Here is a 12,544-nt window from a genome sequence, read left to right as displayed (position 1 = left end):
CGTCGGATCCCCGTGCGTCGGAAGTTGGTGGGAAACCTGCGGCGCCTGGGAAAGTCTTCAAGGCAAACAGGAAGGGCGTCGCCAACCGCAGCCCCACTGGTGCGACTCGAGGATGCGCACCGCTCCCCGTGACACCGAGAAGGGAAGGGGACTCGCCGTTCACCAAGTGTTTTCTCAGAGGAGCGGTGTCACCGTGCCTTTGGGAGCCTTGCCCTGGCCACACTGCAAATCCACTTGGGACCTCGAAAGAATAACGGTGGGAAAGGCAGGGAGAAGGGGATGGCGTCCAACCAGCCCTCAGGGCTTGCTCTGGTTGGGGTTCTTAGCCCAAATGGGACAAAACCTCTGTTGGACCCTGGGAAAAAGCTGAGTGGGAGCCCAGAAGGAGCTCAGGTTGCAGCCATAGTGATGAACTGCAAACTCCTCATGTTGTCACGTGCTGTGAGGGCACCTGAAAACCCTAATCATAACCCTAACACTTACCTTATTCCTAACCCTAATCTCAACCCTAATCTTATTCATATCCTCAGCCCTTACCCTATAACCTGATAAAAGGCAGTCACGATTCTTAAGGGCTATAGATGCTGCTAAATGCAATGATGAGCAAAGATGTGGTGATGAGAAGCAACTGCTGAAAATGGGCACTGGGGGACAAATGGGGCTGCCCTCTATGGGATGAGTGGTGTTCAGGAGGAATAGAGCCCTGCTCTGCTGGCAGGTCAGGCTAAGCAGGGCTGCTGAGAGCTGCCTATTTCTGGAGCAGACAGAAGTGCAGGGGAGTCCTGAGACTGGCGGCCTTGTGCTGCTCTTACTGGTTCCTGACCCAAGCGCTGGGACATCTGGGGACAGGGCCAAGCCCTTTCCCAGTGCAGGGAGGTCAGGAAGGCACGGCAGTGCTGTCTGCCAAGCTGGCTGTGCCAAGTCACTGGGCAGGACTAAAAAAAAAAAAAAAAGTTTTCCCCAGATGAGCTCAGTCTGTCTCCCCTTCACCAGGAGCTGTAGGCAGCACAGCAGTGTGAGTGTGGGGCCAGCAGGAACTACCCTTGGAGCAGTGGGTGGCCCCAGCCGCACAGTGTGGGGTTCCCTTGGGTGCAGCTGCAGGAAGGAGACAGGCACAGGGCAGCAGGCGGCTGTGCCTCACCGCATCCCCGCAGCCCTGTGCTTTCATCTCCCCAGCCCACACAAAGGGTGCCACCGAGATGCATGAAAAAGCAAGAGCAACATGGGAGTGGGCCCCGGGGCAGCCGCCCTTCATCTGCTCTGCTCGGAGTGACAGCCCGCAATGACCTGCCACTCACCGAGCAGGCTGCACCCCGTGCCCGCGGCCTGCGGGCGCACACCGCACGTAGGCACTCCCCCTGCGCTCAGCCCCTCAATGCGGGCACGGCTCCTGCACCCGTGAACATGGGGAGCCCCGGGAATCGCTTTCCTCCCGCAGCCCGGTGCCGTGCCCGAGACACCCGGCGCACCGCGGCCGTTCTCAGCCTCCCTCCCTCCGCATCCAGCTGTTTTCTCAGTGCTGGATCCAGACAGAGAGGGGGGTAAAATGTTTTCATTCCAAACTCCCGGGGTCAGGTCATGGTTTGTCTAAATGGCTTTTGTTGCTGTAATTATCAGATTAGCTGATCTCTGGCAGCGCGTTTAGGGGCAGCTACATTAACTACGATCCGAACCCCCCGCCCTCTGCCCGGCAGGGGCAGTGGCTGTGCAAAGCGACGACATGGGACTGTGATGGCATAAGAACTGTGTGGATGGTGTGCTCTTGCTTTGTGCCCAGCACAAGGCAGCATCTTTTGGGGAAAGCCCAACCTGCAACACCATGGAGCCCCATCCCAGGCACCTGCTCAGCGTGCAGACGTGGGATGGGGGTATTGAAGTGTCCCCCATCACATGATCCATGTGAGTTCTGGGGGGCTCTGAGATGAAGCAGCAGAGCAAGTGCTTGTCCATGAGAGGGGCACCCTCGAAGCAGCAGGGAGGCATGGGAACAGGAACACAAGATAGCAGGGGAAATTGAGAGTGTGAGATGAGAGCAGGGCAAAGGGCAGATAAAGTGGGACTGGGAGTTTCTAGCCAGACCATCCCCGTGTCCGTCTGTCAGCACCTCCAAGTGCTGATGGCACCGGACCCTGGTAGCAGCCAGGACTGCCGGCTCCACCATGGGGCACTGATGGGGGCTTTCAGGGCTCCCAGCCCATGGCCATACTATTTCCTACTGCTCAGCCTCAGGGGAAGAAGCCTGGGAGGTTTCTCCCACTCAAAACCCACTTGTCCCTCGGGAGCACAAGTGAGCACTCCGTTGCCCCCACCTCCTGCCTCATTTTCCAAACACCATGTTCCTTCAGGAAGTACTGACTTCAGCAAAATATAAATATTAATAATAAAAAATAGTAAATGATATATTCCTGTCATTTTTCTTAATTCATACAATGAAGGAGCTTGGTTAGCTCCAAAACTATCTTCCCTACTCTGGAAATTGGGGTCTAACACCAGGCAGCAAGGACATGAGGCACATCCACCGCTTGTCTGGACTCAAGCTCTCCCACTGTTGGGCACTACCAGAGGCTCACTAGTGCTAATTAAGACCAGTAGCACGCTGATACTGGTGCTCCTGAGGACCATGGCCATTGCGTGATCCACCAAGAAAATGAAGCCCATCATTAGATGTGTTTTCCTAAGGGTGCAAAGGACTGAGGGGAGAAGAGACACGGCTATTGGTCCCTAGCATCCCCACTGCTGTGTCAAGGCATGGACTTCCGCACAGCTGGGGCTGGGGGGATGGAGGCACAGCCGGTCCCAGCTGTCCCCTCCGGACAGTGTGCATTACTCTGCCCCATCAGGATGAGAACAGGGAACAGGAGCCCAGCGCCTCACTGGGCGCCCGGTGCCGTGAGTAGGTTCTGGATTCTGATGTAGGAGCAGATTTACTGAAAACAATTTATTTAATATCAAAAAATAATTTCTGATGGCGTTTTGGCTGGCGTCAGCCAAGCGCTTACTCACACGGGAATTCAAACAAAGGCAGCACTGGCATGCAGCCAGGGGGTCGGGCGCTGGGTGGTCGTGTCCATCCCGGCCTCGGACCCGCCTCTGGGTCACTTGCGGGCTTGTGGCATGATGTCTCCATTCATTTATTTATTGGAAATGTTTGAACAGGAAATGCTAAGGGTTTGAGTTTTGGAGACAGCTGGAGGGGTGCAGCAGGAGCTGCTGGGAAGGGGAGGTTGTGCAGAGACTGGGTGCTCTGGGGAAAGGAAGTTGGTACCACTGGGACCCATCCCCTCCATATATTTGGGGTGGAAGAGTCAGTGAAGGTGAGGCTGGGGATGGCCCTGGAGGCCCTGCTGCCTCCTCTTCCAATTCCATGAGGAATATGCAGCACCACTGCTGCCAACAGCCATGGGATGGGGACCATGGATCCTGTGGGTCCCATTTCTGTCCCCTGAGACTTGGCGGTGCCCGTGGGAGGGATGGGATGTGAAAGCTGCCCCCACTGCCAGGGGGTCGAGAGGTTCCGCCACAGCCTGGCTTTGGAATGGGCTGTTCCTGCATTTGCTGATAACAGAGGAGGTGAAGCCTGACCCAGGAAAGCAGGCAAGATCCGCAGAGATAAACTCCCTGCAGCAAGACAAAGGCACTGACCTCTGTGCAGCCCGAGCCACCGCATTCCCACAAACACAGCAACAATTGCCCAGGAGCAGCAGTGAGACCTGCACCAGCCCTGTGGCAGCACCAGCAACTCCCGCATCATCGCTGTGCGTCAGCCAAGGCACTGCTGTTAACCAGATCTGTCTTAGGTATCAATCAGATCTGTTGCAGGTACCAGCTGCCCAAGTAGGGGCAGTGCAGGGAGCCCATGGTCATTGCTCACTCTCCATTTTGCAGTGCAGCATGTGCAGTGCTGCCTGCATTGCATGGACAGAGAGCACATCCACACTGCATAATCAAAGGCATTCCTGGGTCCAACCATCCACAGCCCTCCCTCTCTTCCAGACGCCAGGGCTCAGCAAAGCAGGTGCTCGCCTTATGTTTCTATACCTGCACTTGCAGTGCAAACTTGCTTTAGTTTTCATTCCTAACTGCAGTGGAATATCTCGTGCACTTGTGCAGTTCAGAAGTGGGTTTTGCACGAAGGCTGTGTGCCACCTGGCACTCTGGTGCACCCAGTGAAGCCGAACCTCTGCTTCTGCACCTCCACACCTGTTATCTCCCTGCCTGGCACCGCACACCCTGCCCCTCTGCCAGCACTACCCTGGGACAGCAAAAGCTGGAAAAGGCAGAGGCGCTTAATGGGATTTGCAGAAGCAGCCAGCTCGGTTACAGCGTCATGCCTGTTGTCTCAGGCGTGTTTTTTAAATCTTTATCTCTGCATCATTAAACACTGATTTGCATTTGAAAAGGCTCCCTTTAATTCCTTACCTCTGAAATGAGGATAACTCTCCTTTACCTCATCGCAGGGTTACAAGGATAAACAGATTAAAGGCTGCGAGATATTGTGGCAGAGAAGGTTAAACAGGACCCTGTGACAGACAGCCCACGGGCAGGAGCGAGCACCAGAGCCACGCTCAGCACAACCAGCGACCCACCTCTGTGCCATGCAAATGTCCCAGTGCTGGCGCTGCCTTTCCAGGACACGTCCCTCCGCCAGCCAAAACCCTGAGGGGCTGCTCCCACAGCCAGGGACACCCACCGGGCCCCAGTCCTGGGAGCGGGGAGAGCTGGTGACAGGGAGCTGGAAGGCGTCAGTGTGGCAGGTATAGCACAGAGGGCACACATGGCTGGGATGGCAGCCCGGGAACGTGCACTTCTCCAGAGAGAGCTGGTGGGGGGAAAGGATGAGCCAGATAATCGCTGTCTGGAAAGTCTCACCCGGGTCCCTAGTAAAATAATGGCACAAATATTAAGAAAAGGAGCTCTATAAACATCTAGAGGATAATGAAACCATGAGCTATAAGCAGGATGGGATTTGTAAATAAAGGGCCGTGCCAAAAACAACAAGCCTTCCATAATTGTTTTGGATAGAATGACAAGATGAGTGCGGGAAGGGGACTCGGCAGATGTCATGAGAGGAGACCTGGAAGTACCGGGTCTGTCCCCGCCTAGCCACTAAGAGCCCCCAGCATATTTGGGCAGATCTCTGTGCTGGGAGACATGCAGCAGTGTCCTGGCACCGTCCTGCTGATGGGGCTGGCACCTGAGGATGTGCTTCTCTCTGGAACTGGGACCTGCTGGCACCTGGTACACATCACCATCAGTTCTGCAGTAGCCCACACCTCGGCCACATCCAAGAACAGGAATGTCCCAGCTGGGATGGCTGTGGACAGGAAGAATGAGAAAGAAAAGTGAGTAGGGCCAGCGGCTGGGACATAATGCTGGCACTTCCCAAGACGTTTCCCAGACTTTGGCAAAGATTTTTGCTTTGTGAACACCAAAATGGCACGTTCTCCAGAGCTGCGGGTTCCTGGTGCACTGTAGCACTGAATTTTTGGCCAGACTTGCAGATAACATGCACCTCCTTGCAAGCAGACCTTTGAAATGCAATGCTGTCAAAGCACAGAAGTGCTAGCATGGCGCAGACCGAGCACACCTAGTTCTGGTGTCACAGTACAGGCCAAGCAGGGGCCTGGCCAAAGCATACCTGTCTGTGGAGCAGGGCCAGCTCCCGGCTCCGTTGGACTGGAGATAGCCAAACTGCAGAGCATGCACTGCAGTGCTCACCCATAGAGCCACACACAAACTGAGGGTGAAATGCACCATATATGGTGAAGATGTTATTAGCCCCTAGCTGTGTTAATAGGATCTTCTCAGGAATTCTTGCTTGAAAATAAAACAAAAAAAATAGGTTTGGACATGAGACTAAAGCACGGATATAAACAGGGATTGGCGTAATGCCCCATTTTAAAAAGTACAGAAGAAGGCAGAGATGAAGATGTGGTTTCCCTTTACCTTTTTTTCAGTCTCCCATAGAACCCTGTAGCCAGACTGGGAAGGTACAGGCTGGAAGCAGGGAGCACGTGGGTTAAAAGCTGAGAGCACAGGGGCCCAGGGAGACCACGACATCTCCATCTTCAGACATTCCCAAAATTTGGCTGACGGAGGCCTGACCAGCAGGCTTTACTGCCAAAGCTCCCAAGGCCAAAATTATTCTGTGAAATGAGAGAGGGTGCAGAAAACAGCCACGGAAAAGACACTGGAGCAGGAGAACGCACCCCACAGTGACAGAATCAAGCTCGACCTGTTTTCCTCTTAAAAAAGCTTTAGAAATTTGACTGCTATGCACAAGTGCTCTGATAGTAAGAAAATACTGTGTGCCAAAGTGTTTTTATTCCAGCCAAAAAGGCAGAAGAAAAATCAATGGCTGGAAATTAAAAGCCAGACAAAGCCGCATAAGAAATAAGATGTACATTTTCTAAGCGATGCTGATTAGCCGGTGGATTAACCATCCATCCTTCAGTAAGATAAAACCCTGAACTCCCTCACTTCTCCAGACCACGTGCTTTTGTACATGAGCAAAAACCCACATTATTCGGATCCCAAAAGAGTAACACGACGCAGCGCTCGGGGAGATCCGAATAGGTGATTGAATGACTAACTCTGATCTTAAACATTGCGAGTAAAAATATATCATGTTTCTTGTAGGCGCACAAAAATTCACATTGCATGAACTCAGCGTAAACACGAAACATCGACATCTGTGGGTCTGCAGACTGGGGGGGTGGGGGGAGCAACCACTGCTCGTCCTGTTTGACAAACACCAAAACACCCAACCCACGGCTGTCCGGAGGGAGGGAAACCACAAGCTGGACGTGAGCTCACAGCACTGCAGATCCAGGGGTGCTCCTGGATCCAACATGTAGGTGCACGATCGGCTGGATTGGAAGAGAAGGTCTCACTGTGCATGGCTCGCTGAGGAGTCCACAGCACATCTGACCTTCCAGGGGGTGTACAGAAATGGGCAAAAGATTGGATTTGGAAAAGAAAAATAGGAAGAAAAAAAAAAAAAGTGCTTAGGAGTAAATAACAAAAATGCTGATGGAGATTATAGAAAACCTGGACGACATCCACCGCTGAAGAAAAACACACCTGGCAAGGACCCGTCCTGAATAGACTGGCTAGAGGCAAAAAGATCTCTTTCTAGTATCTGTATTCACAGAATCATAAAATATAAGCCTAGGAGGCCCTTGAAAGTTCACCCAGCCTGTCTGCCTGCCACCAAAGGAGGCAAACCTTCCTGGTGGAGTTTTGTCTAAACTACAAGAAGCCGCTAGTGCTGAAGACGGCTCCCAAGAAAAACGAGTTTTAATTCTCCTTTGCTGCTGTCATTGCAGGGTGAGCCCATGGTTCCTTGTTCTTTCCACCCTGAAAACAAGGAATATCCTATTATCTCTCGCTTTGTAGCTGTGTCTCATGCATTTGAAGACTTTTATCTTATTTTCCTACAGTTGTCTCTTCTTGATACTAAGCTACCCTGGTCCTTCAGCCTCCTCCAGTATGTCATGTTTTCTGCATTTCTGATCACCCGTGTTCCTCCCTGGGCTTTCTCCCAGAACCACGACTTAAAACACTCAGCCCGAAGTGGGAACAGGCACTTAGGCTGACACTCTTAGTGCAGCAGGATCACATCAGGTGTCCCACAGACACCTTATTTATGTGCCCCAGTCTGAGTCTGCTCTTCTCATTCAGCAGGACGCCGCTGGCTCGTGCTCCCCTTGGGTCCCACTGTCACCTCCAGCTACTTTCCCACAGTGCAAGCTCAATTCCCAGCCAGTGGGTGCGCAGTTGATTTTTTTTTTCCTATTCATAGAAAAGCCTTATTTTGTTTGTATCAATAGTTTTCTTTCAATTTATCAAGAAAAGCTGAACTGCATTCTTGCAGGCCCTACCAGATTGGTGCTGCTTAATGACAATCATTATGAAAGCCTTGGCTAGCAGTAGGTCCACTGCTAGGTCTCTACCAGTGTCAGAGCACAAATAATTGCTCTCCAGCCTATGTAGCCCCACATCCATCTAGATAATGTTCAACTAGACCTTGCTTATGTCAATCTCACATAGGAATGAGACTAAAGTCCCACAGACGACAAGATTCAGCACATCTATTTCATCCAAGCATAGATATCTTCAAGTAGAAGAAAATCCAGTTGATGTGGCTCTTAGCTGATGGCCAAAACTATCACTTATCTCTTTATCTCTACTCACATGTTGTGTCCCTTAATGATGTATTTGCCTGTCTTCAATCTGTTTATGCAAATGTCCCATTTTTCCTTTGACTCTGCACCTCTGGTCTTGAGTAAAGCTCAGGAACTTGGAAAGATACAGAGGTTCACTGGGGGAAGAAAAAAAAGGAAGAAAACTGCTCAACAACAACAAAGTCCTCGGAACTCACATGTTTATCCAAATTCATCTGAAACTTCTGGGGACAGTGACTTTTTAGGGTAAAATGAAAACAAGTTCAAGTGAGTTTTCCATCCCTGTGACCATACAGCAATTCCAGCCAATCTGAAATAATTTTCCAAGAAGATTTCCTGCAACCCCACAGTGATTAAAGGAAATAACATTGTGAATAAAGGGACATTCTTCAAAGTCAATGAAGGAGCCACAAACGGTACATTCTCACAGAGGGCCGGAAAGCGCCGGCGCGAGGTAGACCTTGTGGTGTGTGGCCCCCCAGAAGGAAGAGGGTGGGATGTTGGGTCCGTCCCTTTTCCCCGGGATGGGGTTGTGACCGGGCTCCTCCCGGAGCAGGCGGCAAGGGAAGAAGCCCCATGGGCTCCCCATGTTCGGGGGGTGAGAGGCTCGGTGGTGGCGAGTGCATCCAGTGGGATCAGGGCTTGGCATCCCTCTGCCAATGTGCCATGAGACCTCAGGGACCCTCCCCAAATAGAGGGCTGTACAAAGAGCACCGCTCGTCCTGCTGAGCCTGAGCTCCAAACCATAACCTCCTTCCTGGGAAAGCTTCCCTTTGTCTGAACCAAACCTGTGGCATGGCTCTGAGACAGACACGGCAAAGCGAATGGGCCTCAAAACCACACTGGTGGAGCAAAACACTGGGCAAGCAGGGTCCTGCCTGCTCTGCAGGGCTGGGGGCTGCAGGTGCTGAGCAAACCCCCCTGGAACAGCAAGGGCGGGATGAGCACGCGCCCAAAATGGCTGAACCAAAGGGACTGTCAGAAGCCCGCCTTCCTGATTAAAACAAAGGGAAGGGAGTGTGGCAAGCTGGAGGGGAAGGCGAGAGGGGGCTGCCTGCAAATCCAAACACACATGCTTCACTTGGTGCTGTGTAATAAGGGAATTAGCTAATGAGCTTACTGTGGCACGGGGACGAGTCCTTTAGAAATTACATGGCCACCTGGGGAGGCTCGCAGAGGAGCTGGGCAGCCTTAATCTGCAGTGCTGGGAGGATGCGATGAGCCCTGCAGCCTCGCTCCCCCACATCCATGGGGCGGGAATCAGGAAAGCAGCACTCCTGGAAGCATGGGAAATAAACCACAGGGAATAAACCATGCTTTGCAAAAGCCTGGCCACAGGGCTGCTGGGTGCAGCCCATCCCCAGCACAGAGCAGTAATGGATGTCGGCAAACCAAGGAAGTCAACAGTATGGATTTTTGTTGTTGCAAGCTGTTCAATACAGCTGCATAAAATCTAAGCTGCAAGCGCGTTCCAATGTGAGCATGAGAGCACTGACTGGAACTGAAAGAGGGTGAGAGAACGCAATGCTACAAGTCACTTTGAACAATGCAAATGTTAAATATACAAATATTCACCAAATGCTTTTTTAGAAAAGTTTCCAGAGAGAAATCAGGTGGGGTTGCAAAAACAAAACAAAACAAAAATCATTTGCAGCTTAATAAATGACTTTAAAAGCGCAGTGAGGAATTTGTGCACAACACAGTGCTCGTGTGAATTAGGGAAGTCTGAGCAGTGCTGAAGACATAACACTCCTCCGAAGAAAAAGCGAAAAGCAAAGCCTTGAGCCAAAAACCAGGCTCCACTTGGAAGAAAAAATTACTCCCATAGCAGTGAGGACAGCATCTGAACCCAGATAATTTCTGGAAAGGCAGAAAATTAGAATTTTTATTACTGTGTCAAGGTAGAATTATTATTACTAACAGTGCAAGAAATAAGCTGTGAAAATTACTGAAAATTTTCTTGCCTAAAATGAAATTAATTGAAACTTATTCCGTGGCTAACAGGAGCTTTTCTTCCTTTTTCTTTCTTTCTTTCTTTCTTTCTTTCTTTCTTTCTTTCTTTCTTTCTTTCTTTCTTTCTTTCTTTCTTTCTTTCTTTCTTCTTCTTCTCTCTTCTCTCTTTCTTTCTTTCTCTTTTTCTCTCTTTTTACCTCTGGCATATTACAAAAACAAAAACAAACAAACAAAAACCTCAATTAAAATATAAATTTTTAAATTTCAATTTCATAAATCAGAAAGCTGATACAAAAAGTGGATGCTTTCATGCTTCCATTGTCTCCTGCTTCTCTCCAGCCCTGGAGCTGCCTGCAGAACGCCCTGTGTCCCCACAAGATTTCCTCCCATTTTCTCATCTTGTCTTCACTTTTCTAAGCACTAGTGTTCATGGAAAGGAGAAAAGAAAAATCCTCAAAATGATATTGCTTGCTTGGTTATTACAGGGCTATAAGGATAAAATAATTGGAAAACAAAAGAATAAAAAAAGATTTTAAAAAAAGTCTGTAACAGAATAGAATAAAATTTGCACCTACACAGAATTATAGTCAGATTGATTTATTGATTTGTTTGTTTTGCAAGGTTATTTTCTGAAACACTGAATTTGAATTTTTCTTGCTGGAAAAACAAAAATTCAGAGGCCAATTTCGGAGGTTTCTGTCGGCCTCACTGAAGCCTGCAGGAGAGCTGCAGAAAAGGAGCTCAGAGCCCATCCTGCATGAGGTGGGACGGAGGGATCCGACATACGGGAACGCAGCTGGGGCTTGGGAGGTGACACAGGTATGGGGACGGCCCCACAGCTGTCACAGCATGGGGAACTCACACACCTGTGGGGCAGCAAAAAACAGCAGGGCTGAGTTTGGGGCAGGAGGGGAGATGTCTCCTCACTTCTATCCCTATAGTTGACACCCCAGGGACTGGAGCCAGGAGCATTGCCCAGCTGGGACGGGACCTGCAGGCCATCCCCTCGTTCCCCACAACTCCGCCTGCTCACAGAGAGACTGTCACTGTGAACAATGGTCAGCGAGTGTTATTTATTTTCCAAATAAATCAGCAGGTCCCGTGTCGCAGGGCTGGAAAGCGATGGTGGAGATGAGGCCCTCCCCGAGCCCCGGCCAGGCCTTGAGCCGCTGTCAGGGCTGCAGAGAAACAGCAGCGAACTCTCACGCAAATGGCCTATAAAAAAGGCCCTGTCAAAGGCACCTTGACCTGCGGGCTGGCGGTGCTGCTGGGCTCCCCAGCGGCCCTCCCCTCCCAGGCAGCGCTCCCCTCGCATGATGTATTTCCCCTGCCTTTTTTAGAGCTGCATTATGTTAGCTCCAGGAAACAGCCTCTTCCTTCTTATAAACACAGCCCTGGGTTACTGACCAGCGGCCCTGCCACTCCGCAGCCACTCTCTGTCCATCCATCACACCTCGCTGTCACCCTGGCAACATATCTCTTGGACCGGTCCGGCTCCAGCGATGGGAGAGGCGGGGGCAGCGGGGGGGGTCACATACACAGAGCACAATTCCAGCCTGCTGACTAATTCCCTGGAAACCCTGGGGCTGCACAATGAGAAAGCCTTTCTGAGGGTTTCTTGAGCGTTACTGGAAGGTCAGCTGAAGGTCGGCGCAAGGACACGGCTCCGACTTTTCCCTGCCGTCAGCAGGGCGGGTGCGCGAGGCAGGGATGTTTGCAGAAGGGCGCCTAGGCCCAAACAGCCGTGTGGCACGGTGCCGGGCAATGGGGATGGCCTGGGATGGGGCCACAGGGGTGTCCCAGCAGCCAGACAGGCGTCAGTGCCTCCAGCAGTGGCCTCTTCCCACTAAGTCCCTTGGCTGCCTTCACCCCTCACTAAGTAGGGCGTGCTGCCTTCCACACAGCCCATGCGCCTGGGGACCACAGGCCCAATGTGGCATTGTACATATTGCTGACCCTCACGACCATCCATCTGTGGCTGCAGGGATACCAGAAACACAGGGATAAACCATGGGTTGCACCAAGAGACCCAACTCTGCCAGCATGGAGTCACATTTTGTATGCGCCTTGGGCCCACCTGGCCTGTTTGTTGCACGTAGGCCTGAAATGTGGCGAGCAGGAGGGGACACTCATGTCCCATCACTGAAGTGTCACTCCATCCTTCTCTGTACCATGAGCCCATATCCTGCCACCTGCATGTCCCCCAAACCTTTCAAAGGAAACACCATATGAAGGCAGGAATTGGTGACCCTGCACATAGCAGGAGGGTTGAAACTAGATGATCATTATAGTCCTTTTCAACCCAGGCCATTTTACAGATTCTATGATTCTCTGATTTGGTGTCTGCTCTCAGCTTCACTTCTGCACATCCCCAGTGCAAAGCTGGGAGTCACTGGGGAAAAAAA

Source organism: Meleagris gallopavo, chromosome 8 (assembly GCF_000146605.3).
Source record: "Meleagris gallopavo isolate NT-WF06-2002-E0010 breed Aviagen turkey brand Nicholas breeding stock chromosome 8, Turkey_5.1, whole genome shotgun sequence".
Classification (NCBI taxonomy): domain Eukaryota; kingdom Metazoa; phylum Chordata; class Aves; order Galliformes; family Phasianidae; genus Meleagris; species Meleagris gallopavo.
This window is presented reverse-complemented; position numbering follows the sequence as displayed.